Source organism: Mus caroli, chromosome 5 (assembly GCF_900094665.2).
Source record: "Mus caroli chromosome 5, CAROLI_EIJ_v1.1, whole genome shotgun sequence".
Classification (NCBI taxonomy): domain Eukaryota; kingdom Metazoa; phylum Chordata; class Mammalia; order Rodentia; family Muridae; genus Mus; species Mus caroli.
Window position 1 is genome coordinate 80347861 of NC_034574.1, and position 12694 is coordinate 80360554.

General features: G+C 37.1%; 1 pseudogene; it reads right to left on the minus strand.

The window, feature by feature from the left end:
- LOC110294881 overlaps window positions 1-10181 on the minus strand; it is a 15717-nt pseudogene extending 5536 nt beyond the window's left edge.
- Window positions 10182-12694: the final 2513 nt, after the last annotated feature.

Sequence of the window (12694 nt, forward strand, 5' to 3'; positions counted from 1 at the left end):
GAGCAACGAATCAAGAGCTGTCACGCCACATCAGGTGCTGAAACGTCATGACTGAGTGCTATATAAGGGACTCCATTTTCTGGGGTCGAGATCTTCCTGAGAAGTAAGCAATAAAGCTTTGCTGCAGAAGATTCCGGTTGTCCTGAGTGTGTTCTTGCCGGCGGGGACAAAAGCTCGGGATAAATCTCTGCCTCTAATTTAATGAAATATATTGGTTTTTCAACACCGATGTCATATTTAGCATCTTCTATAGGCTTGGAATTGAGCTGAGTGTAGCTTTCTAGCTTAACAAACCAAGACTGCAGAGGGCTCTTGTGCTGACCTTCAGACACCAGTGTGTGACTGTCAAGTTTAGAGTATTCTCCAATTTCACCATCCTGAAGAAAATCTTCCTTGAATCTGACATGGTTTCTCTTGAGGTTTCTTAAGTCTAGGTATAGACCAATAGCTCTAAAATACTGAAGATGATGAGAGCAAACCAGACTTGAGTTGCTTGCTCTCTCTGGCTGATAGAATGTTCTTATCTCCTCAAGCTGGTCTTGTGACTATCCAAAGTCAGCTTGTTTCCAGAACATGTCCTGGGCTGACTCCAGTGTGTCTGTCCATCCCAAGTCCATGTAACTGCAAATGGGGAAACTGAATCTGAACTCTGGTATGCAGGATTTCTCATAACGTCAGCAGTAGTGTAGATTTTCTAAAAGTTTCTTATATGGACAGTGGGAATCCTCCCTGCACACAGAACCAACATGCCTGTCATTGTGCAACAAGGGAATGTACTTCTCTGGGAAGTGGAGGCTGGAGTAGTCTGTACAGGGCTTTGCCTGAGTATTATCAGCCTCAGAATGAGCCTCATCTTGGCCAATCTTTGGGACTTCATGAAGCAATACCCCAAAGACAAGCAGAATAACATAGCAACCTGCAGACCTCTTTAATCCTCAGGATCACCTGAAGCTGCTGATGCTTTGGATAGCTTAAAACCCTCTAAGTCACCAGTAGGAGTACTAGGTTCTGAATTTCAGGTATGCAAATCTACAGCTCTGCAATGCATTCTGCTGGTTAACAAAACTTGACCATTCTTGGAAAAAAAGTAACCCGTGGCAGTGGGGAAAATCTAAAAAAAAAAAAAAAATATCAGACAGTTGGCTTTTGCAAGGGAGGGCACACACCCACTTGCATATGCTGGTTTCCCTGTACTGCATGAAAGTACAACTTCAGGGACTGGCAGAAAGCCTTCCTGGTGTCAACTTCTCTGGCAAGACTTGGCAGAGATGAAAGCTTTAGTAGGTTAGGCTACTGTATCTTTTTGCACAAAATGGCCAACTGCACTTCCACACATGTATAGCTTGACTGGACTTCCACAGGCCTGCAGCTTGACAAGGCAGTGGAGGCAGCAGCAGCTCGGGAGAAACCCCCTAATATCTCTTAACATCAATAGACTCAATTCCCCAATAAAAAGGCATAGACTAACAAACTGGATATGTAAACAGGACCTATCATTTTTCTGCATACAGGAAATGCACCTCAGTGTCAAAGACAAACACTACCTTTGAGTAAAGGGCTAGAAAACAATTTTCCAAGCAAATAGTCCCAAGAACTAAGCAGGAGTGTCCATATTGGACAAAATTGACATTCAACCAAAAGTCATCAAAAAGGATATGGAAGGATATACATCAAAGGAAAAATCTACCAAGAAGAACGCTCAATTCTGAACATATATGCTCCAAATGCAAGGGCACCCATATTCATAAAAAAATTTTTACAAAAGCTAAAAGTACACATACCTCACACAATAATTGTTGGGACTTCAACACCCTACTCTCAGCAATTGACAGATCAGGGGAACACAAACTAAAATGAGACACAGTGAAAGTAACAGAAGTATTGGACCAAATGGATTTGAAAGATATCTATAGAACATTTCATCCTAAATCAAAAGAATATACGTTCTTCTCAGTACCTCATGGTACCTTCTCCAAAATTGACCATATAATCCATCACAAATCAGACCTCAAGAGATAGAAGAAGATTGAAATAATCCTATGCCTCCTATCAGATGACTACAGATTAATACCAATCTTCAATAACAAGGAACAACAAAAAGCAAACATACACATGGAAGCTGAAAAAGGCTCTACTCAATGATAACTTGATCAAGGAAGAAATAACGAAAGGAATTAAAGAATTTTTAGAATTTAATGAAAATGAAGATACAACATTCCCAAACGTATGGGAAACAATGAAGGCAGTGCTAAGAGGAAAACTCATAGCTCTGAGAAACTCAAACCAAACCAAACCAACAAACCAAAACAAACCAAAATAAATAAATAAATAAATAAAACCTCAATGAAGCATACACTAGCAGCTTTGCAGAACATCTGAAAGTTCTAGAAGAAAAACAAGCAAATACACCCAAGAAGAGTAGATGGCAGGAAATAATCTAACTCAGGGCTGAAATCAACCAAGTAGAAACAGAAAGAGCAATACAAAGTGTCAACAAAATGAGGAGCTGGTGCTTTGAGAAAATCAAGAAGATAGATAAACTCTTATCTAGACTAAGCAGAGGGCACAGCAACAGGAACCTAATTTAAAATAATAGAAATGAAAAGGAAGATAAAACAACAGAAAAGAAGAAATCCAAAAAAAATTCATCAGATCTTACTAGAAAGGCTATACTCAACAAAACTGGAATATCTTGATGAAACAGACAATATTCTAGACAGATTCCAGGTACCAAAGTTAAACCAGGATCAGATAAACAATATAAACAGTCCCATATCCCCTAAAGAAATGGAAATAGTCATTAATAGTCTCCCAACCAAAAAGCCCAGGACCAGTTGGGTTTAATACAGAGTTCTATCAGACCTTCAAAGAAGACCTAATGCAAATACTCCTTAAATTATTCCACAATGCCGGGCAGTGGTGGCACACACCTTTAATCCCAGCACTTGGGAGGCAGAGGCAGGCAGATTTCTGATTTCGAGGCCAGCCTGATCTACAGAGTGAGTTACAGGACAGCCAGGGCTATACAGAGAAACCCTGTCACAAAAAAAACCAAAAAGAAAAGAAAAAAATTACACAAAATAGAATCAAAAGAAACTCTACCCAACTCATTCTGTGAAGACACAATTATTCTGACATCTAAACGACACAAACACCCAACAAAGAAAGAGAACTTCTGACCAAATTCCCTTATGAATATCGATGTAAAAATACTCAATAAAATTCTCACAAAACAAATCCAAGAATACATCAAAAAGATCATCCATCATGATCAAGTAGGCTTCATCCCAGGTATGCAGCTATGGTTCAATATATGAAAATGCATCAATGTAATCCACTATATAAACAAATTCAAAGAAAAAAACCATACTTGCATTTCATTCAATGATGAGAAAGCATTTGACAAAACTAAACACCCATTCATGATAAAAGTCATGGAAAGATCAGGAATTCAAGGCCCATAAGTAAACATAATAAAAGAAATATACAGCAAACCATTAGCCAACAACAAACTAAATGGAGAGAAGCTAGAAGCAATCTCACTAAATCAGGGACTGGACAAGGCTGCATACTCTTTTCCTACCTGTTCAATATAGTACTCAAAACCCTAGGCAGAGAAATTAGACAACAAAAGGAGGTCAAAGGGATATAAAATGGAAAGAAAGAAGGCAAAATATCACTATTTGCAGATAATATGATAGTATACTTAAGTGACCCCAAAAATTCCACCAGAGAACTCATCAACCTGATAAATAGCTTCAGGAAAGTAGCTGGATATAAAATTAACTCAAACAAAGAAGTATCCTTTCCCTAGTCAAAGGATAAACAGGGTAAGAAAGAAATTAGGAAAAAAACACCCTTCACAATAGTCACAAATAATATAAAATACCTTGGTGTGACTCTAACTAAGCAAGTAAATGATCTATATGACAAGAACTTCAAGTCTCTGAAGAAAGAAATTGAGGAAGATATCAGAAAATGGAAAGATCTCAGATGCTCATGGATTGGCAGGATTAATATAGTAAAAATGTCTATCTTGTGGAAATCAATCTACAGACTCAATGCACCCCTATCAAAATTACAACTCAATTCTTCATGGAGTTAGAAAGAGCAATTTGCAAATTCATCTGGTATAACAAAAAAACCTAGTATATAGAAAACTATTCTCAACAATAAGAGAACTTCTGGTGGATTCACCATGCCTGACCTAAAGCTGTACTACAGAGCAATTGTGATAAAAAACTGCATGGTACTGGTATAGTGACAGACAAGTAGACCAATGGAATAGAATTGAAGACCCAGAAATGAACACACAGATCTATAGTCATATGATCTTTGAAAAAGGAGCTAAAATCATCCAGTGGAAAAAAGACAGCTTTTTCAACAAATGGTGCCGGTTCAACTGCTGGTTAGCATGTGAAAGAATGCAAATTGATATACTCTTATCTCCTTGTAAAAAGTTCAAGTCTAAGTTAATCAGTGACCTCCTTGTAAAACCACATACACTGAAACTAATAGAAGAGAAAGTGGCAAAAAACTGTGAAGACCTAAGTGCACGGAAAAATTTCCTGAACAGACAATCAATAGCTTATGCTCTAAGATCAATAATTGACAAATGGGACCTCATAAAAATGCAAAGCTTCTGTAAGGCAAAGGACACTGTCAATAGGGCAAAATGGCAACTAAGAGACTGAGAAAAGATGTTTACCAACCCTACATCTGATAGAAGGCTAATATCCAATATATACAAAGAACTCAAGAAGTTAGACTCCAGAGATCCAAATGACCCTATTAAAAATGAGGTACAGAGTTAAACAAAGAATTCTCAATTGAGGAATACTGAATGGCTGAAAAGAACCTAAAGAAATGTCCAATATCCTTAGTCATCAGGGAAATGCAAATTGGAACAACCCTGAGATTCCACCTCACAGCAGTCAGAATGTCTAAGATCAAAAACTCAGGTGCAATCAGATGCTGGTGAGGATGTGGAGAAAGAGGAACACTCCTCTATTGTTGGTGGAATTGCAAGCTAGTTCAACCACTCTTGAAATCAGTTTGGTGGTTACTCAGAAAATTGGACATAGTGCTAACTGAGAACCCAACAATACCTCTCCTGGGCATTTCCCCAGAAGATGCTCCAACATGTAATAATGGAATATGCTCCACTATGATGATAGCATCCTCACTTATAATAGCCAGAAGTTGGAACGATTCCAGTTGTCCCTAAACAGAAGAATAGATATAAAAAGTGTGCTTCCTTTACACAATGGAGTACTACTCAGATATTAAAAACAATGAATTTATGAAATTCTTAGGCAAATGGATGGAAGTATAAAATATCATTCTGAGTGAGGTAACCCAATCACAAAAGAATTCACTTGATATGTACTCACTGGTAAGTGGATATTAGACCAGAAACTTAGAATACCCAAGATACAATTTGCAAAACACAAGAAAGTCAAGAAGAAGGAAGTCCAATGCATGGATACTTCATTCCTCCTTAGATAAGCAAACAAAATACCCATGGAAGGAGTTACAGGGACAAAGTTTGGAACTGACATGAAAGGATGGATCATCCAGAGACTGCCCCACCCAGGGATCCATTCAATAATCAGCCACCAAATGCAGACTTTATTGCATATGCCAGCAAAATTTAACTGAAAGGACCCTGATATAGTTGTCTCTTGTGAGGCTATGCTAGTGACTGGCAAATTCAGAAGTGGATGCTCACAGTCATCTATTGGATGGAAGACAGGGCCTCCAATGGAGGAGCTAGAGAATGTACCAAAGGAGCTGAAGAGGTCTGCAACCCTGTAGGTGGAACAACAATATGAACTAACCAGTACCCCCAGAGCTCATGTCTCTAGCTGCATATGTAGCAGAAGATGGCCTAGTCACCCATCATTGGGAAGAGAGGCCCCCTGGTCTTGCAAACTTTATATGCCCCAGTAGAGGGAAACACCAGGGCCAAGAAGTGGGTGGGGTGGATAGGGAAGCAGGGCAGGGGGGTATATGGAACTTTCAGGATAGAATTTGAAATGTAAATGAAGAAAATATCTAATTAAAAAATTGGAAAAAAAAAGCTCATCTCAAAAAAAAATCTTTGTTTAACCCTCAGAGTATACTTTATTTGATTATCTGAATAAAGTTGGGTATTGCTTTTGTTGTTCATCTCCCACTTCCTCTTGACTGGTGACAGGGTAGGATTTAAATGCAAATATTAAACCTGCTATGCCAACTTCACCTTAATAGACACACACCCTTTGTAGAGCTATTGCTGTGGACTAATGGTTCAGAACTTACAGGCATTACCTCTACCCTGGGATTCAACTTGCTGTACTACTGATGACTGTGATCACACCAAGAGAAACTGATATTCCTCTTTGTTTTTGCATTTCTCTTTAGAATTTCATATAACATGCTTCTTAAAATTCTTTCCTTCTTACCATAATCTTCTGTAAATCATGGCCTTCCTTACCAACCCAACTAAATACCCTTCAAAGAAAAAAAGAAAGAAAGAAAAAAACTCAACAACTTCAAGACTAAATTGCACATTCGAAATATTCTTGTGTATGCGGTCCTTCAGTAGATAGTGGTTGACTTTGCAGGAGCTGCAGCCTTCTCCACCTATAAGCCAACAGATGTCAAGAGTCCATGGCTCTGTGTGGACCGAGTGCCCCTCTCCTCTTTCCATGCTCAGATTTGGTTTGTTTCTATGTTGCACAGATTTTGTACATGTTGCTTTTGATGTACATGAATTCAAAACTCTATAATTATTAACTCTTCATGAAAAATCAATTTTGCTTTGGGATTCTAAGAATATGAATACAGATCTGTATATCTCTAGTCAGTAAGGGCAGGAAAATTTGCACATAAAATTTAATTGAGCATTCTCATTTTTGTAATTATCACTGAGATTGGTTACTTCCTCCATTTCTTAACTTTTTGTCTGCCTCGCTCCCTCTGTGTTCTGCATCTGTTGGAGCATAGATGAGACATTTGATGTGTGCAAATGTATGTTTATGTGTACCAAGGTGAGTGTATGACATCGAGAAGACTATCACAGATGTTTAATTGAAATGTATTTCCTGATAGAGACAGAATTTCTTGTTTGCTGTTTTGTTTTTTTTCCTCACTGGTGGTCTACAAAGCTTCAGGAATTCTCCTATTTATGCCTTCTCTTTATGACAGGACTATTGGGATAGAGACATACAATGCCATATCTAAGGTCATGTAGATTAGAAACATTCAAACTGAGCTGCTTATAATGCATTGAAAACATTTTATGCACTGAGTCATCTCTGATGGTTAGATATAATTCATTAAATATAGCAAATATATGTTAAACATGCAGGATATACTTCATTCTATGAGGTTTGCCAGGGAGTTCTGAAATTATTACCTTATTCTGGGCCTTAATGGAACTGATTCAGATACTGATGAGTATACTACTCTCTGCAAAACATTTTTTTACAGTCTATTGAAAACAAATTGAGAATCACAAGTTATATGGCTATTGAAAAAAAACCTCAAAAATCTAAAACACTACTTTGTGACCTATGTCAGTTATGTAGTTTTTATGACAAGCTTCAAAGATTTTACTCTAGAAGTCAGAATTTTCTGCTACAGAAAAAGCAGTTCCAACCCCAGGCTGATGATGCTTTACCAGCCCATGGTGCTAATGCTAGAATTCTCAGACCAATCTCATAAAATGGATCATTATCTATATGTCTACCATAAACTTCCTTTGAGACTGATACAATTAAGCAGATCATTTAATAAAATTGTAGGTGATTAAGGAGATGGTTTTCAACTAAATGAATATTAAAACACAGTCTCTAGAGAACGACTTTTTGGTGTTCTGTATGAAGTAACTCGTCTGACACTTTTTCACATCAGAATCTCTTGGACTCATTTCTATTTCTTCCTTGAATGGTAGGATTTTCACTCTGATGGTTAGAAGCAGAGTCCTGTGGTTCTTGCTTTCTTTTGCATAGAGATAATCACAAGGGCAGTACCCATCTCTACATTTCCTTTATATATTTCTTCTACAAATACTGACAAGGTAAGCCAGAAAGATAGGTTCTATTTTTCTCTTTTTCTTAGTTAGCCAGTTAGTACTCTAGCCTTGGAATCCCTTTCTTTAAACGGTGCTCTCTACTGCACTCTGATAAGATCCACCTCAAAATTAGGATACAGACTTATGCTTCATTTCAAACATTTTCAATACTTGCTTAATGTTCTTCTACTAGAAAAAATTAATATAAATTAACTCTCCCCTGAAAATTCTTACACGTGCAGTGAATTAAATAATCAACAAATGGAACAAATAACTCTGAAGGATTTTCTATGTCTACACAGCCTTGACAGTGATGTCATCATAATGTCAGCATTTTAAAATTTGTCCACACAGATCACAATATTGATATCCAAGGTATTCACAGTCAAAAACATCATCTGTAATACTGTACCATCTATGGTGTGTATCTCTTTGTAAACTGGCTAAGGTAAATTAGAGCTTTCCTAAATGTTTACTTTTCACACAGACATTTCTAGTATTGGTTCCTTCAAAGACTTTCACAGACTCATTATACATCCTCTTGCCATGGGCACTTTACTTCCCCTTTTGTGGAATCTGGACAAGGGCCCATGCAATTGCTTTGGACTTTTCTTCTGTCATATTTCTGACCATTGGCCCCAGAGAAAATACCATCACACCATGCTCTCCAGAGCTCTGGAGGAAGTCGTCCATTTCCTATGAAGAAAGAACTTGATTTACTGCACAATGACAATATGAGAAAAAAATCACGTATGAAAATTTTATGCAAAAGCTAAGAGAATAAGAATTGAAGATTTCTTAAGAATTTTTAGGATAGCGGTGTTAACATGCACAGAAGACAAAACTGGCAATATTAAACACTTTGGACCTCACAGGAAGCAGTGTAAAGTGTACTAACACAAATTCAATAAATGCTCTCAAATTTTTTCTCTGGCTAAATAAAAATTCAGGAGAGCAACCACCATGTATGAAATATTTATAAATTTGTAACATCATTACATTTTTCATCCTATAGGATGTATATTTTTTCCTTGTTCTTTATTTTTGTTCTATGACGGCTGATTTAACATTATTAGCTAGTGTTTGTTGAAATAATATATACATTGTAGTAGGTACATATGTTGTAGTTGACCCAAATTTCATAAGACAAGTAATTAAATGTTTTAGTTTTTTGTAAAACAAACCATATCTGCATGGAAAACATGTACTATATAATAATTTTCTGATAATTATGTATAAGTAGGAGTATTTTCAGAAATAACCTCAACAATTCAATGGTTTGAATAGAAGTTATGCTATGTTGTTTCTCTGGATATTAAAGAACTAACTCTGATATGGAATAATCACAACTTTTGAATGATTGACAGGTTTTGATGTGCTGATTTAATCAACTTAATTTCTCTGACATTTTGTGTATGTTTATATATGTATATGTGCATTTGAGTATCATGCACCTCTGTGTAAGTTTGTGTAGCATGTGTGTGTGTATGTGTGTTTGTGTGTGACTCAGATGTGGTGGTGCTATGGAGGTTCCCTGCCTTTGTTTTAGCTCATCCAGGCCAAGATTAAAATAAGATATCCTATTCTATCAATCTTTTACTTTTTTTGAGACCATCTCTTATTGAATATGAATCTCACCATTTAAACAGGTTAGCATCCTCCGTACTAACCTGTTTCTGCAACTCAGAACTAAGTCATTCATCCTATGCCAGAAAACTCAACGTTTTATGTGGACATTGGGATGCAAACTCACATTCTCATGATTGCTTGGTAAGGACTTTACCCAGAGGCGAATCACTCTAGTACCCTACATGACTTAATTTAACTCACTGATATGAATATTTTCCAGGTCTGTTATGTTCTTTCATGAGTTCATAGAGCTCCTACTTAGCAGGATTCTTAATTTCACTTCCCTTGTATCTCTATCATTGGGAGAAAAATGTAATGTCAGATGTAGAATCACTTTCACCAGAAATGAAATGAAATGAAAAAGAAGTAAAGAGAATGTATTTACCTTAGGCAAGGGTTTAGCAGATTTGCAATGGAGTCTTCCAACATAATCAGCATTTGGTAAGGTTGGGTGAGGGAACTCCAAATCCCAGTAGGATCTAATGAGCCCCATTCTTGCCTTGCCCATTGTCTCAGCTAAAGTATTTGGCCTTCCTAGATAGAGAAAATGAGACGAAGAAAAGTCGACAGGACTGCCTGTTGAGTATGAAATATATTTCCTTAAAAGCATTGGGAAAAGTTTTGTTTGATGTAGAACATATGCTAAGATCACTTTTAAAGAAGTTAAAGAGATCTTACACAAGCCACTTAACAGCATTTCTTAAAGCACCAGAGTAAATAGAAGCAAACACACAGAAGAGGAGTAGATGCCTAGAAATAATCAAATGCAGGAAATAACCAATCTTTATTGGTTAATTGAAATCAGCCAATTAGAAACAAAGAGAATGATACAAAAAAATGAACAAAACCAAAAGCTGCTTCTTTGAGAAAATCAATAAGCTAGAAAAACCCTTAGCTGAACTAACTAAAGGACACAAGGACAATATGCAAATGAACAAAATCAGAAAGGTAAAGAGAGAGATAACAACAGAAACTGAGGAAATTAAAAAAAAAATCATCAGATTTTATTACAAAAGCCTTTATCCAACAAAACTGGAAAATCTATGTGCAATAAATAACTTTCTAGACAGATACCAGGTACCAAAGTTTAATCAAGACTGGATAAACTATCTAACCAGTCCCATATCCAACAAGGAAATAGAAGTCATTAAAAATCACCTAACCATAACACAATCACAAAGGAACTCACACAATATGTACTCACTGATAAGTGGATATTAGCCCCAAACTTAGGATACCCAAGATATAAGATACAATTTGCTAAACGCATGAAACTCATGAAGAATGAAGACCAAAGTGAGGACACTGTGCCCCTTCTTAGAATTGGGAACAAAACACCCATGGAAGGAGTTACAGAGACAAAGTTTGGAGCTGCGACAAAAGAATGGACCATCTAGAAACTGCCATATCCAGGGATCCACCCCATAATCAGCTTCCAAATGCTGACACTATTGCATACACTAGCAAGATTTTGCTGAAAGGTCCCAGATATAGCTGTCTCTTGTGAGACTATGCCGGGGCCTAGCAAACACAGAAGTGGATGCTCACAGTCAGCTATTGGATGGATCACAGGGCTCCCAATGGAGGAGCTCGAGAAAGTATCCAAGGAGCTAAAGGGATCTGCAACCCTATAGGTGGAACAACATTCTGAACTGACCAGTACCCCAGAGCTCTTGACTCTAGCTGCATATGTATCAAAAGATGGCCTAGTCGGCCATCACTGGAAAGAGAGGCCCATTGGACACACAAACATTATATGCCCCAGTACAGGGGAACGCCAGGGCCAAAAATTGGAATGGGTGGGTAGGTAAGTGGGGGGAGGGGAGTATGGGAGACTTTTGGGAGAGCATTGGAAATGTAATTGAGGAAAATACGTAATAAAAAAAAAGAAAGAAAGAAAAATCACCTAACCAAAAAAGTCCATAAGCAGATGGCTTAGTGCAGAATTCTATCAGACCTTCAAAGAAGAATCAGTACCAACTCTCCTCAAACTATTCCATACAATAGAAACAGAAGGAATACTACCAAATTCACTCTCTGAAACCACAGTTAAAAGGAAATCTAAACCACCAAAGACCCAACAAAGAAAGAGTACTTTAGAACATTTTTGCTTAGAATATCAATGCAAAAATACTCAATAAAATTCTCACAAACTGAATCCAAAAACACATCAAAACCATCATTCACCACAATCAAGTGGACTTCACCCCAGGAATGCAGGGATGGTTCAATATTCCAAAATTCATTATCATAATCAAGTATATAAACAAACTCAAACAATTATATGTTCATCTCATTTGATGCTGAAAAAGCCTTTGACAAAATGCAACACTCCTTGATGTTAAAATTCTTGGGGAGATAAAAAATTTAAGGCTCATATCTCTACATAATAAAACCAACATACATAATAACAGCCAATATCAAATTAAATGGGGAGATATTTGAAGCAATCCCACTCAAATCAGGGACAAGACAAAGCTGCCCACTCTCTCTGTACCTACTCAATATAGTACTTGAAGTTCTAGATAGAGCAATAAGGCAACAGGAGATCCAGGGGATACAAATTGGAAAAGAAGAAGTTAAGGTGTCATTATTTGCAGATGATATGATAATATACATAAGCGTCCCCCAAAACTCTACCAGGAAACGTCTACAGCTGATAAACAACTTCACCAAAGTGGCTGAATATAAAATTAATTCAAACAAATCAGTAGCTATCTTTCATGCAAATTTAAATGGGTTGAGAAAGAAAATATGGAAATGACCACTTTCACATTAGTTTCAAATATAAAATAACTTGCTGTAACCCTAACCAAGTAAGTCCTCAGGGCTTAGGTCCAGCACATGCTTATTGTTTTTCATTGATTCAGTCTCTGGGAGCATCCAACAGTCCACTTTGGTTGACTATGTTTGTCTTCCTCTGGAGTCCCTGTCCTCTCCAGGTCCTTCAATCCCTCCCTTAACTTTTCTTTCTTTCTTTTTTTTTTTAAATATTTTTTATTACAT